At 40.0% G+C, this 14,720-nt stretch overlaps 1 pseudogene; it reads right to left on the reverse strand.

The window, feature by feature from the left end:
• Window positions 1-257: 257 nt before the first annotated feature.
• LOC100410199 (DNA replication complex GINS protein PSF3-like) lies at window positions 258-3,813 on the reverse strand (annotated as a pseudogene).
• Between the last annotated feature and the right edge of the window lie 10,907 nt (window positions 3,814-14,720).

Here is a 14,720-nt window from a genome sequence, read left to right on the forward strand (position 1 = left end):
TTTGATTTCTCCTTGGCTGTGGATTTTTGGGTTAATGGGTCTGGGCTGTGGGTCAGCAGAGTGGGATGGTCCTGGAAGACTTATAGAGGCAGGGATATCCACATCCTCCAGCATGTACAGTTCCTTATAATTCCCAATGGCCACAGGAAATAAGCCATGAAATGGGACAGGCTTCCGCTTCTGTACAAGGTCAACCAGCTCCTATCAAGAACACAGGGAGGGATACATCTACAAGGAGCCATTCTGTGCTCTGGCCTTCAGTCTTCCGTATCAGTGAATTTTCTCTTCTTATAATTCTGAACAAGGTTGGAAGCTGTTATCTGAGAAGCCTGCTCCTTCTCCCAGCACTGAAAGTCATTCAGTCCTTTCTGCCCTGTTTGAAATAAGCCCCTCTCCATCTCGTCTAGCCTGGCTACCAATGCTGAAGTGTCTTCATTGTAAGCATTCTGGGAGGAGTCCATGATGCCACGAAAACATCCGATAAAAGTCTGCAGCAGACTGGGAAATGTCTGCATTCTCAGGACTGTCAAAATGCAGGAGCTGGGAGCCAAATCAGTAGAAGTGGGGCCCCATTTTGTGGAGGTCCACCACATTGGCATCCGCACTGAACACGGTTCTCCCAACCTCCTGGTAGATTTCGGGGAGTTCCACAGAAAGGATCCGTCGCTTGTTGTCAAAAAGTCCCTTTGCCAGCCACAGGGGGAGTTCAAACTTGGAACCCTAGGATAAATGTAGTTTCACCGCAGATGGTGTGGAGACCACCCTGCACGACGCGACCCCTGTGGAGTTTCCAGAAGTCGTTAGCGCCTTCGGCTCTGGCTCCTTGAAAACTCCAAATCCAGAAAACACAATTTTTAAAAAATGAAAATGGCATAGGGATTTTCTATTTTTTCTCAGCCCTAGAAGGTAATTACTCTTACAATGCAGAAGTATCCCCAGATACTATCTGCACAGGTTTTCCCATTTATTCCTCATATCACTGTGGTAAAATAGGGGGATCTGTCACCTCCACTGAGGAGACTGCAGCTCATGAGAGGTGATAACATATAAAACTCTATCAGTCATTTATGGAGTAGAGCAGAGGTTCTCAAACTTCAGCATGCATCTGCTGTAGGTGTATAAACACTAATTGCTGGGCCCTGTCCCTAGAGTTTCTGATTCAGACCATCTGGGTGAGACCAAAGGATATGCATTTCTAACAAGTTCCCAGGTAATGCTGATGCTACCGCTCTAGGGACCACAGTCTGAGAACCACTGATCTGAGTAACAGACAGACAAATAAACAAAACAGCATTTATTCTTTACAAGGTACAGAGAGAATTACACTGAGCTGAGAGGATTGGTGGAAGTACATGGCCTGGAGTCAAAGCAAAGGGGTCAGAGTGTGCTGTGTACCCAGGCCCATGACCTGAAGCCATGCACTCAGGCAGGGGGTGACAGTATATCAATCTCCTAAAATGTAAGGGAGCCAGTCACTGGTCCTTGGAACAGCTCATGTGGGCATTGGTGATTTCATCACATCCCCCACCCTGAGGACCCTGGTGGATGAGGGATTAAGCTCCAGGTGTCTGGTATCTCCCTTGATCTTAGCTATTCAAGTTACTTATTATTAAATCCATAATTCAGATCAGGGTATAGGAAGTTAGGAGATGTTAAGTAAATCAGGGAACCTGTCTTATAAATGCTTGCTTTATAGTGAAACCTGGAATTACTCTAAAGCTTTCCCCATGGTGTCTGGAATCCACCAAGGCTCTAAGTACTCCATTCTGTCTGGGTAATTGATGCTGGGCAGGGTATGGCTTAATTTTCTAACATAGTGAACATATTACTTTATAATATTACTGAAAAATTTAAAGCACAGTATAAGACAAAAAATCAGTAAAGCATGTCTAAAATGATGACAGCAAAGATTTGCAAACTATTAATATATGTGGCTAATTCTTATGATATAGGAAGCCTTCCCATTAGCCAATATAAAGACATGGACAAATGAGGTAAGCAGCCTCTAAGATGGTCTCAATGAGCCATGCCTCCTAGTGTTCATGCACTTACATAATCCCTATCCTAGAGTGTGGGCTGGGAGTTGGGAGAGGCTTAAGTAGTGAAAACTGAAATTACTCTAAAGCTTTTCTCTTTGTGTCCCGAAGCCTCCAGGGCTCCGAATGCTCTAATTTCCCTGGGTGCTGGCACTTGATGCTCTCCAGGGTATTACTCAATTTGTTATAATGAACTGTTTTATTTATTTATTTATACAATAGGATATAACATTTATCATTTTCATCATTTTAAAGTGTACAGTTCATTGGCATTAAGTATTCTCACATTGTTGTGCAATCATCACCACCATCCATCTCCAGAACTCTTCATTTTGAGTAAAACTCTATACCCATTAAATGATAACTTCCTATTCTTTTTCCTCAGAACTTAACAGCCACCATCCTTTTCTCTGTCTCTGTAAATTGGACTACTCCAGGTAGCTCATATAAGTGGAATCATATAGGTTTTGTCCTTTTGTGTCTGGCTTCTTTCACTTAGCATAATGTTTTCAAAGTCAGCATGTAACAGACTTTCCTTCCTTCTTACTGCTAAATAATATTCCATTGTAAGGATACACTACATTTCGTTTATGCATTCATTCATTCATGGACATTTGGTGGTTTCTACCTTTTGGCTATTGTGAGTAGTGTTGCTGTGAGCATGGCTGTGCAAATATATATTCAAGTCTCTCTTTCACTTCTTTTGGTTATATACCCAGAAGTGGAATTTCTGGATCATATGGTAATTCTATGCCGAATATTTGGAGGAACTGCCATACTGTTTTCCACAGTGGCTGCACCATTTTATATTCCTACAAGCAATACACAAGGGTTCCAGTTTCTCCATATCTGCACCAACACTTATTATTTTCTCTCTTTTTAAAAGATAATAGCCATCCTGATGGGTGTGATTTTTTATTTTTAAAAATAAGCTTTATTTTGTAGTAATTTTAAATTTACAAAACTATATAATTTTAATTGACAACATTGTTAAAAAACTTAAAACACTGCATATGGCAGAAAAAAGGTAAAAGCTACGTGAAAAATAAAATATTTACAAACGAATGGGGCTTATATCCGTGATATGTTAGGCAGACTTACTGACCAACAGATAGGTGGTTCAATGATGTCAAAAGAAAATTCACTGGAAGAACAATATTTATGTTAGTAAATATTAGCTAATGGAATGTCAATGAATATCAGAGATATCATATTAAGTGAACTAGGAAAATTGCAGAAGAATATACATGACTCCAGTTTTGAAGAATATGTATACTTTGTATATTTTGTGTAAATATTTTTCTTTATATGTGGCTATATAGTAGTAAATTACCTGTACAGAAACACATCTGGAGAACATGCACCTATTTTCAGTAAAAATCTTTGGGTCAGGGAGTGAGAGGCAGATGAAATAGGCAGGATAAATTTAATTTGCACATATATCTTTTTGGCTTGTTTGAAATTTTGTAATAAGGAACATTTATTAAGATAAAAATTTGTTGGCTGGGTGCGGTGGCTCATGCCTGTAATCCCAGCACTTTGGGAGGCTGAGGTGGGCGGATCATGAAGTCAGGAGATCAAGACCATCCTGGCCAACAGGGTGAAACCCTGTCTCTACTAAAAATACAAAAATTAGCTGGGTGTGGTGGTGTGTGCCTGTAATCCCAGCTACTCTGGAGGCTGAGGAAGGAGAATCGCTTGAACCAGGGAGTCAGAGGGTTCAGTGAGCCAAGATCATGCCACTGCACTCTAGTCTGGGGATAGAGCGAGACTCCATCTCAAGGAAAGAAAAGAAAAAAGATAAAAATTTGTAAAGAGCAAAAATATATAAACCTCATTGACAAAAATTAGATACACATATATTATGTTCTGGAAATATGTGTACAATATACTAGTTTCTTGGGAAAAGAGCAGACTAAAGCAACTGATTTGGTGATGTATCTACTTATGTGTGTGTTGCTACGTCTCTAACTTCTTCACCCCAAACGCACTCACACATGCAGCTTTCTCTTCAGCTCAGGCAGGAAGTGGATGTTTAGTTTTAGGGCTTAGAGACCACAGAAAGTCCTATATTCAGAGGACTGCTGCCAGTGGGTGGTAAATTCCAGAAAGATCTGGCTGGTGTCAATAAGTCCAAGCCCCTCCCTTCTTTCCTCCGGTTGCAAAGCCCTCTGTCCGGACTTTCGTAATTGCAACTCTGATTCTAATCACCAGGTGGCATCTGTCTTCATTTTATCTCTGTCTCCATCAAGGTTGGCTGATGTCCACACTGTAGAGGGCTCCCTGGAGAGAGCAGGTGGTTCAAGTCCTCAAATAACATACACCTATAATGACTTTCTGAATCAGGCCACTTTACACACAGCTGCTCAGAGCAGTTTACTTGAAGTTAACTTTAATATCATTACACAAACTCCCTCAAAGGCAATCCACTACCCAAGATAACTATTCACTCTTTCCCAGCTGGCATGCAAGGCTCCTCATCCCATAGATCCAGACAACATTTCCAGCACTCTTGCAGGTGCTCTTGGCAAACTGCACCATGGCTGCTCTTTCAAGGGATTCTTGTGTTTTTTTGTGTGACTCTCCATTAGGATAAGGATCAATTTGCACAGACTTTGGCCCCTGCGCACCCATGATAACATTACATATTTAGATCAATCATATGAGGAAGGATTGTTATCCTCATTTTAAAGAAGTGGAAACAATCACAGGGAGAGTGAGAACCAAAGTGAGAGTCTTGTCTTTGGGAAAGACACTGCAGTTACAGAAGTTAGAGAACCAGTGGTAGCTTGATTATGATAATGAACAGTTTTATTATGCTCTACCGCAAAGAGGAATGGATAAAGTGCTATTATTAAGTGCCTACTATGTGTAGTATTAATTTTATTTTTTATAGGATTTATTTATTTTTTTATTGCATTTTAGGTTTTGGGGTACATGTGCAGAACATGCAAGACATTTGCATAGGTACACACATGGCAGTGTGTTTTGCTGCCTTCCTCCCCTTCACCCACATTTGGCATTTCTCCCCAGGCTATCCCTCCCCAGCTCCCCCCACCCGCTGTCCCTCCCCTCTTCCCCCCAATAGACTCCAGTGTTTGGTACTCCCTTCCCTGTGTCCATGTGTTCTCATTTTTCATCACCCACCTATGAGTGAGAATATGTGGTATTTCATTTTCTGTTCTTGTGTCAGTTTGCGGAGAATGATGTTCTCCAGATTCATCCATGTCCCTACAAACGACACAAACTCATCATTTTTGATTGCTGCATAATATTCCATGGTGTATATGTACCACATTTCCCCAATCCAGTCTATCATCGATGGGCATTTGGGTTGGTTCCAGGTCTTTGCTATTGTAAACAGTGCTGCAATGAACATTCGTGTGCATGTGTCCTAGGAGTAGAACGATTTATAGTCCTTTGGATATATACCCAGTAATGGGATTGCTGGGTCAATTGGAATTTCTATTTCTAAGGCCTTGAGGAATCGCCACACTGTCTTCCACAATGGTTGAACTAATTTACACTCCCACCAACAGTGTAAAAGTGTTCCTATTTCTCCACATCCTCTCCAGCATCTGTTGTCTCCAGATTTTTTAATGATTGCCATTCTAACTGGCGTGAGATGGTATCTCAATGTGGTTTTGATTTGCATCTCTCTAATGCCCAGTGATGATGAGCATTTTTTTATATGTTTGTTGGCCTCTTGTATGTCTTCTTCTGTAAAGTGTCTGTTCATATCCTTTGCCCATTTTTGAATGGGCTTGTTTATTTTTTTCTTGTAAATCTGTTTTAGTTCTTTGTACATTCTGGATATCAGCCCTTTGTCAGATGGGTAAACTGCAAAAATGTTTTCCCATTCTGTTGGTTGCCGATTCACTCTAATGACTGTTTCTTTTGCCGTGCGGAAGCTGTGGAGTTTGATTAGATCCCATTTGTCTATTTTGGCTTTTGTTGCCAATGCTTTTGGTGTTTTGTTCATGAAGTCCTTGCCTACTCCTATGTCCTGAAAGGTTTTGCCTAGATTTTCTTCTAGGGTTTTTATGGTGTCAGGTCTTATGTTTAAGTCTTTAATCCATCTGGAGTTAATTTTAGTGTAAGGTGTCAGGAAGGGGTCCAGTTTCTGCTTTCTGCACATGGCTAGCCAGTTTTCCCAACATCATTTATTAAACAGGGAATCCTTTCCCCATTGCTTGTTTTTGTCAGGTTTATCAAAGATTGTATGGTTGTAGATATGTTGTGTTGCCTCCAATGCCTCTGTTCTGTTCCATTGGTCTATATCTCTGTTTTGGTACCAGTACCATGCTGTTTTGATTACTGTAGCCTTGTAGTATAGTTTGAAATCCAGTAGTGTGATACCCCCCACTGTGTTCTTTTTGCTTAGAATTGACTTGGCTATGTGGGCTCTCTTTTGGTTCCATATGAAGTTCATGGTGGTTTTTTCCAGTTCTGTGAAGAAAGTCAATGATGGGGATAACACTGATTCTGTAAATTACTTTGGGCAGTATAGCCATTTTCATGATATTAATTCTTCCTAACCATGAACATGGAATGTTTCTCCATCTGTTTGTGTCCTCTCTGATTTCGTTGAGCAGTAGTTTGTAGTTTTCCTTGAAGAGGTCCCTTACGTTCCTTGTGAGTTGTATTCCTAGGTATTTTATTCTTTTTGTAGCAATTGTGAATGGCAGTTCATTCTTGATTTGGCTCTCTTTAAGTCTGTCATTGGTGTATAGGAATGCTTGTGATTTTTGCACATTGATTTTATATCCTGAGATTTTGCTGAAGTTGTTTATCAGTTTCAGGAGTTTTTGGGCTGAGGCGATGGGATCTTCTAGGTATACTATCATGTCGTCTGAAAATAGAGACAATTTGGCTTCCACCTTTCCTATTTGAATACCCGTTATTTCTTTTTCTTGCCTGATTGCTCTGGCTAGAACTTCCAGTACTATATTGAATAGGAGTGGTGAAAGAGGGCATCCTTGTCTAGTGCCGGATTTCAAAGGGAATGCTTTCAGTTTTTGCCCATTCAATATGATATTGGCTGTTGGTTTGTCGTAAGTAGCTTTTATTACTTTGAGATACATTCCACCGATACTGAGTTTATTGAGGGTTTTTAGCATAAAGGGCTATTGAATTTCGTCAAATGCCTTCTCTGCATCAATTGAGATAATCATGTGGTTTTTGTTTCTGGTTCTGTTTATGTGGTGAATTACGTTTATAGACTTGCGTATGTTGAACCAGCCTTGCATCCCCTGGATGAATCCTGCTTGATCATGATGGATAAGTTTTTTGATGTGCTGTTGCAATTGGCTTGCCAGTATTTTACTGAAGATTTTTGCCTCTATGTTCATCATGGATATTGGCTTGAAGTTTTCTTTTCTTGTTGGGTCTCTGCCGGGTTTTGGTATCATGATGATGTTGGTCTCATAAAATGATTTGGGAAGGATTCCCTCTTTTTGGATTGTTTGGGATAGTTTCAGAAGGAATGGTACCATCTCCTCTTTGTGTGTCTGGTAGAATTCAGCCGTGAACCCATCTGGACCTGGGCTTTTTTTTTGTGTGGTAGGCTCTTAATTGCTGCCTCGACTTCAGACCTTGTTACTGGTTTATTCATAGTTTTGCCTTCCTCCTGGTTTAGGCTTGGGAGGACACAAGTGTCCAGGAATTTATCCATTTCTTCCAGGTTTACTAGTTTATGGGCATAGAGTTGTTTGTAATATTCTCTGATGATGGTTTGAATTTCTGTGGAATCTGTGGTGATTTCCCCTTTATCATTTTTTATTGCATCTATTTGGTTGTTCTCTCTTTTCTTTTTAATCAATCTGGCTAGTGGTCTGTCTATTTTGTTGATCTTTTCAAAAAACCAGCTCTTGGATTTATTGATTTTTTGAAGGGTTTTTCGTGTCTCAATCTCCTTCAGTTCTGCTCTGATCTTAGTTATTTCTTGTCTTCTGCTAGGTTTTGAGTTTTTTAGATCTTGCTCCTCTAGCTCTTTCAATTTTGACGATAGGGTGTCAATTTTGGATCTCTCCACTCTTCTCATGTGGGCACTTATTGCTATATATTTTGCTCTAGAGACTGCTTTAAATGTGTCCCAGAGATTCTGGTATGTTGTGTCTTCGTTTTCGTTGGTTTTGAAGAACTTGTTCATTTCTGCCTTCATTTCATTGTTTATCCAGTCAACATTCAAGAGCCAGTTGTTCAGTTTCCATGAAGCTGTGCAGTTCTGGGTTAGTTTTTGAATTCTGAGTTCTAACTTAATTGCACTATGGTCTGAGAGACTGTTTGTTATGATTTCTGTTGTTTTGCATTTGCTGAGGAGTGCTTTACTTCCAATTATGTGGTCAATTTTAGAGCAGGTGTGATGTGGTGCTGAGAAGAATGTATATTCTGTGGATTTGGGGTGAGAGTTCTGTAAATGTCTATCAGGTTTGCTTGTTCTAGGTCTGAGTTCAAGCCCTGGATATCCTTGTTAATTTTCTGTCTAGTTGATCTGTCTAATATTGACAGTAGAGTGTTAAAGTCTCCCACTATTATTGTGTGGGAGTCTAAGTCTCTTTGTAAGTCATTAAGAACTTGCCTTATATATCTGGGTGCCCCTATATTGGGTCCATATATATTTAGGATCGTTAGCTCTTCTTGTTGTATCGATCCTTTTACCATTATGTAATGACCTTCTTTGTCTCTTTTGATTTTTGTTGGTTTAAAGTCTATTTTATCAGAGACGAGAATTACAACTCCTGCTTTTTTTTGCTCTTCATTTGCTTGGTAAATCTTCCTCCATCCCTTTATTTTGAGCCTTTGTGTATCCTTACATGTGAGATGGGTTTCCTGGATACAGCACACTGATGGGTTTTGGTTTTTTATCCAATTTGACAGTCTGTGTCTTTTGATTGGTGCATTTAGCCCATTTACATTTCGGGTTAATATTGTTATGTGTGAATTGATACTACCATTTTGTTGCTAGCTGGCTGTTTTGCCCATTAGTTGTTGAAGATTCTTCATTTTGTCGATGCTCTTTAGCATTTAGTGTGTTTTTGGAATGGCTGGTACTGGTTGTTCCTTTCTATGTGTAGTGCCTCTTTCAGGAGCTCTTGTGAAGCAGGCCTGGTGGTGACAAAATCTTTGAGTACTTGCTTGTTTGCAAAGGATTTTATTTTTCCTTCAGTTATGAAGCTCAGTTTGGCTCGGTATGTAATTCTGGGTTGAAAGTTCTTTTCTTTAAGGATGTTGAATATTGGCCCCCACTCTCTTCTTGCTTGTAGAGTTTCTGCCGAGAGATCTGCTGTGAGTCTGATGGGCTTCCCTTTGTGGGTGACCCGACCTTTCTCTCTGACTGCCCTTCGTATTTTCTGATTTATTTATTTATTGAGAAGAGGTCTCACTCTGTCACCCAGACTGGAGTGCAGTGGCATGATCTTACTTCACTGCAACCTCCATCTCCCAGGCTCAAGCAATCGATTCTCCCACTTCAGCCTCACCAGTAGCTGGGACCACAGGAGTATGCCACCATGCCTGGCTGATTTTTTTGGTATTTTTGGTAGAGGCAAGATTTTGCCATGTTGCCCAGGCTGGTCTCCAACTTCTGAGCTCAAGCAATCCACCTGCCTCGGCCTCCCAAAGTGCTGGGATTACAGGCATGAGCCACTGCACCCAGTCTATTTTTTCTAAGATTTAAATAATATGTTTTCAGGCTGGGCATGGTGGCTCACGCCTGTAATCCCAGCACTTTGGGAGGCCTGGCACAGTGGCTTATGCCTGTAATCCCAGCACTTTCAGAGGCCGAGGCGAGTGGATCATCTGAGGTCAGGAGTTTGAGACCAGCCTGGCCAACATTGTGAAGCCCCGTCTCTACAAAAAATACAAAAATTAGCTGGGCATGGTGGCACACACCTGTAATCCCAGCTACTTGGGAAGCTGAGGCAGGAGAATTGCTTGAACCCAAGAGGCGGAGGTTGCAGTGAGCAGAGATCATGCCACTGCACTCTAGCATAGCGACAGAGCAAGACTGTCTCTAAATAAATAAATAAATAAAAAGTGTTCATTGTAGACCATTTAGAAAATATATTAAAACACAAAGAGAATGGGAATGAACACGCACAATATCACAACTAGAACAGCCCATCTCTTTCTAGGATTTGCTAACATCAAGTGGTAGGTTCAAGAATGTCAAGTTATAGCTATAAAATAAATGAAGACAGATCAAGATAGGTTAAAAACGTTTCCAGATTCCATCTTACTCTGACTCTAATATGCACAATTCCAATTTTGCTACATTGGTTTCCCTTTTAGAGAATGGATTTCTAGAGCCCAGTATATGGCTGTGTTACATTTGTTTGGAATGGTGCACATATATTATGAAATGACACATATATATGGGTACCAGTTTATAAACCTCTCTTGATGGAAATAAAATCCCTTTCTTTGTGCTAAAGGGCCAAGGTGTATGACCAACATCATTTGGTCTCCAAGGCAGTAATATATAGAGGACAACTCATAGGCTTTGGAATCACAGATGGAGTGGGGAATGCAGGCAAGGTATCCAATACTTATTTAGGAATGCTCTAAAGTCAGACAATTTGTACCAGACAAAATGGTAAAATTTATACTAGACTTGAGTAATGTCTAAGAAGTATTTTTTAATCTCTAAGATAACTGCTACATGAATAGTAATTGAATCTATAATTAACAAGATAATAGGGAAAATGGAATTATAAAAAATCATTATACAGTTCAAAAGAGGGCAAGAGAAAAGAGAAAAAGCAATATAAAACAGGTAGAACAAATACAAAGCAAATAGTGAGATGGTAGATTTACGCCCCAATATACCAAATATACCATCTATAATGTGTATTATAGGTAAGCAGCCTAAACATTCTAATTAAAACACAAAACTTGTCAGAATGGATTAAAGAATAACTATATGTTGCTTACAAGAGATCCACTTTTAATATAAAGCCACAGAAGGCTAAAAGTTAAAAGATGGAAAAAGATATGCCATGCAAATATTAACAAAAAAGTTGATGTAGTTGTATTAATATTAGATAAAGTAGACTTTATTTATTTATTTTTTCTTTCTTTTTTTTTAAGAGACAGGATCTCGCTGGAGTTGCCCAGGCTGGAGTGCAGTGGCTATTCACAGGCGCAATCCCACTACCTATCAGCACTGGAGTTTTGGCCTGCTCCGTTTCCGACCTGGGCCGGTTCGCCCCTCCTTAGGCAACCTGGTGGTCGCTTGCTCCCGGGAGGTCACCATATTGATGCCAAACTTAGTGCAGATACTTGATAGGCATAGCACTGCAGCCCCGAACTCCTGGGCTCGAGGGATCCTCCCACCTCAGCCTCCGGAGTAGCTGGGACTACAGGCACGCGCCACCGCTCCAGGCGATAAAGTAGCCTTTGGAGCAAGAAGTGGTAGTAAAGACAAAAAGGGACATTTCATAATGATAAAAGAGTCAATTCAGCAGGAAGATCAAATAATTCTAAATTTGCATGAGTCTAATAATACAGCTTTTAATAATATAACTCAACATTATGTCTATGAGATTCATCCATTTGGTTGCATGCAGCAGTAGTTTGTTCATTATTATTGTTGGATGGTGTTTCATTGTATAAATATATTGGAAGGTTTTAAACAACTTTTCTCAGTATTGGTATAAGATGCAAAAGTATAAGAATATCGAATATTTGAATTGCACAAATAATCTAAACAATGGACAAAGGTATATCCTTGCATTCTAAACTGCAGAATAGTTTATTTTTAGGTGCAAGGAACATCTACAAAATTTTACTACATGAAAAGCATAAAGTAAGTCTCAACAAACTGCAAAGGTTGAAATAACACAGAGTATATCCTTTGGCTATTGCAAAATTAAGCTACAATTTTTAAATTATTAATAATTATTAAGATTATTAAAATTATAAAATGTCTAGAAGAAAACATAACAGAAAATATTTGTGACTGGCTGGGTGCAGTGGCTCACGCCTGTAATTCCAGCACTTCGGGAGGCTGAGGTGGGCGAATCACCTGAGGTCGGGAGTTTGAGACCAACCTGATCAACATGGAGAAACCCCGTCTGTACTAAAAATACAAAATTAGCCAGGCATGCTGGCGAATGTCTGTAATCCCAGCTACTCAGGAGGCTGAGGCAAGAGAATCACTTGAACCTGGGAGGTGGAGGTTTTGGTGAGCCGAGATTACGCCATTGCACTCCAGCGTGGGCAACAAGAACAAAACTCTGTCTCAAAAAAAAAAAAATTGTGATCTTGTGTTTGACAAACATTTTTTGGTAGGACACAGATAGGACAAGCAATAAATGATGAATAAACAAACTTGATTTGCCCAAATAAAAACTACTGCTCTTTCTAAGATGCTGTTAAGAAAACGAAAAGCTGCCGGGCGCGGTGGCTCACGCCTGTAATCCCAGCATTTTGGGAGGCTGAGGCGGGTGAATCACATGAGGTCAGGAGTTCGAGACCAGCCTGACCAATATGGTGAAACCCTGTCTTAAAAAAAAAAATTCCAGGCCGGGCACGGTGGCTCACACCTGTAATCCCAACACTTTGGGAGGCCAAAGTGGGCAGATCACCTAGGTCGGGATTTTGAGACCAGCCTGGCTAACATGGTGAAATCCCATCTCTACTAAAAATACAAAAAATTAGCCAGCCATGGTGGTGCTCATTGTAATCCCAGCTACTCAGGAGGCTGTGGCACGAGGATCACTTGAACCTGGAGGTGGTGAGAGCAATACTCTCTCAAAACAAAAACAAAAACAAACAAACAAAAAAAGAAAATGAAAAGCTGAACTATAGACAGGGATGAGCTATTGTAACTTAACAGAGCTAATAAAGGACTTTATCCAGAATATGTGACGAACTCTCACAATTTGATATTAAGAAAATGAACAACTGAATTTTAAAAATATGGATAAAAGATTGGAATAGCTGCATCTGTTAGAGTGGCTTAAAAATGACAAAACCAAGTGCAGGTGAAGATTGGAGCAACTGGAACTCTCATATAATTCTAGTGGGAAAGCAAAATGGTACAGCCACTTTGGAAAACAGTTTTGTATAGAGTTAAACATACACTTCCCATGTGACCCAACAATCCTACTCCTAAGTATTTACCCAAGAGAAATAAAAACATAGGTCCACACAAAGACTTGCATGCAAATATTTATAGCAATTTTCTTGGTAATTGGCCTAACCTAGAAACAACCCAAGTGTCTATCATCTGGTGAGTGAATAAACAAATTGTGCTATGCAATGGAATACTACTTAGCAATAAGAAGGACCAAGCAATTAATACAAGCAACAACATGAATGAAGCTCAAAAGGACTATGTTAAATGAATCTCAGACATAAAAAGTCATGTTTCGTTTATATGACATTCTGAGAAAAGCAAAAAATTATAGGACAGAAATCAGATCAGTGGTTTTTAGGGGGCTGAGGCTGAAGAGAGAGGGTTAACTATATGGTACAAGGGCACTTGGTGGGGTGATGAAAATATTCTTTATCTTGATCATTGTGGTAGTTATGTGACTACATACACTTGCCAAAACTCATAAAACTTTACACCCAAGAATAGCAAATTTTACTGTGTGTAAATTATACATCAATAAACCTGATTAAAGTGATCCCTTTTGCTAATTTGCACAAAGGCACTGCTCACTAAAGCTAAGCCATGTGCCCACTGGGTGGCATCTTCCTAGAGGAATCTCTTTTGTCTAATTTATGCAAAGGCAACAAATGAGATAGTAGTGGTTTTGTCTTATTCCATGTTGAATCCTTTCTATTTTTGAATTTTTAAAAATTGAGGTTAAATTATGTATAAATACACAATATTAAGAACGTAATTTAAAAATACACCTGATTTTTTTCCTTGCATGTAAATATGCTTTCTTTCTTTTTTTTTTTTTTATTGTCCTTTAGGTTCTGGGGTACATGTGCAGATCATGCAGGATTGTTGCATAGGTACATACATGGCAAGGTGGTTTGCTGCCTTCATACCCCCCATCACCTATATCTGGTATTTCTCCCCTCATTATCCCTCCCCACCCTCCCCACCCCTGGCTGTCCCTCCCCTAGCCCCTCCCTACTGACCACAGTGTGTGATGCTCCCCTCCCTGTGTCCACGTGTTCTAACTGTTCAACACCTGCCTGTGAGTGATAACATATAATGTTTGGGTTTCTGTTCTTGTGTCAGTTTGCTGAGAATGATGGTTTCCAGATTCATCCATGTCCCTTTGAAGGACACAAACTCATTGTTTTTTATGGCTGCATAGTACTCCATGAAAATACGCCTGATTTTTAAAAACCTATGATTTTTTCTTTTGAGACAGGGTCTTGCTCTGTTGTCCAGGCTGAAGTGCTATGGCATGATCTCGGCTCACTTCAACCTTCACCTCCAGGGTTCAACTGATTCTCGTGCCTCAGTCACCCAAGTAGCTGGGATTACAGGCACCCGCCACGATGCCCTGCTAATTTTTTGTATTTTAAGTAGAGACGGAGTTTTGCCATATTGTCCAGGCTGGTCTCAAACTCCTGGCTTCAAATGATCCACCCGCCTTGGCCTTCCAAAATGCTGGGATTACAGGCATAAGCCACCACACCCGGCCAAAAAATATGAATTTTTAAAAGGCTGGAAAGAAATCATCAAAGCCTCTGTCTCAAGAAGCTAGGAAA

The sequence above is a fragment of the Callithrix jacchus genome, chromosome X (assembly GCF_049354715.1).
Source record: "Callithrix jacchus isolate 240 chromosome X, calJac240_pri, whole genome shotgun sequence".
Taxonomy (NCBI): Eukaryota; Metazoa; Chordata; class Mammalia; order Primates; family Cebidae; genus Callithrix; species Callithrix jacchus.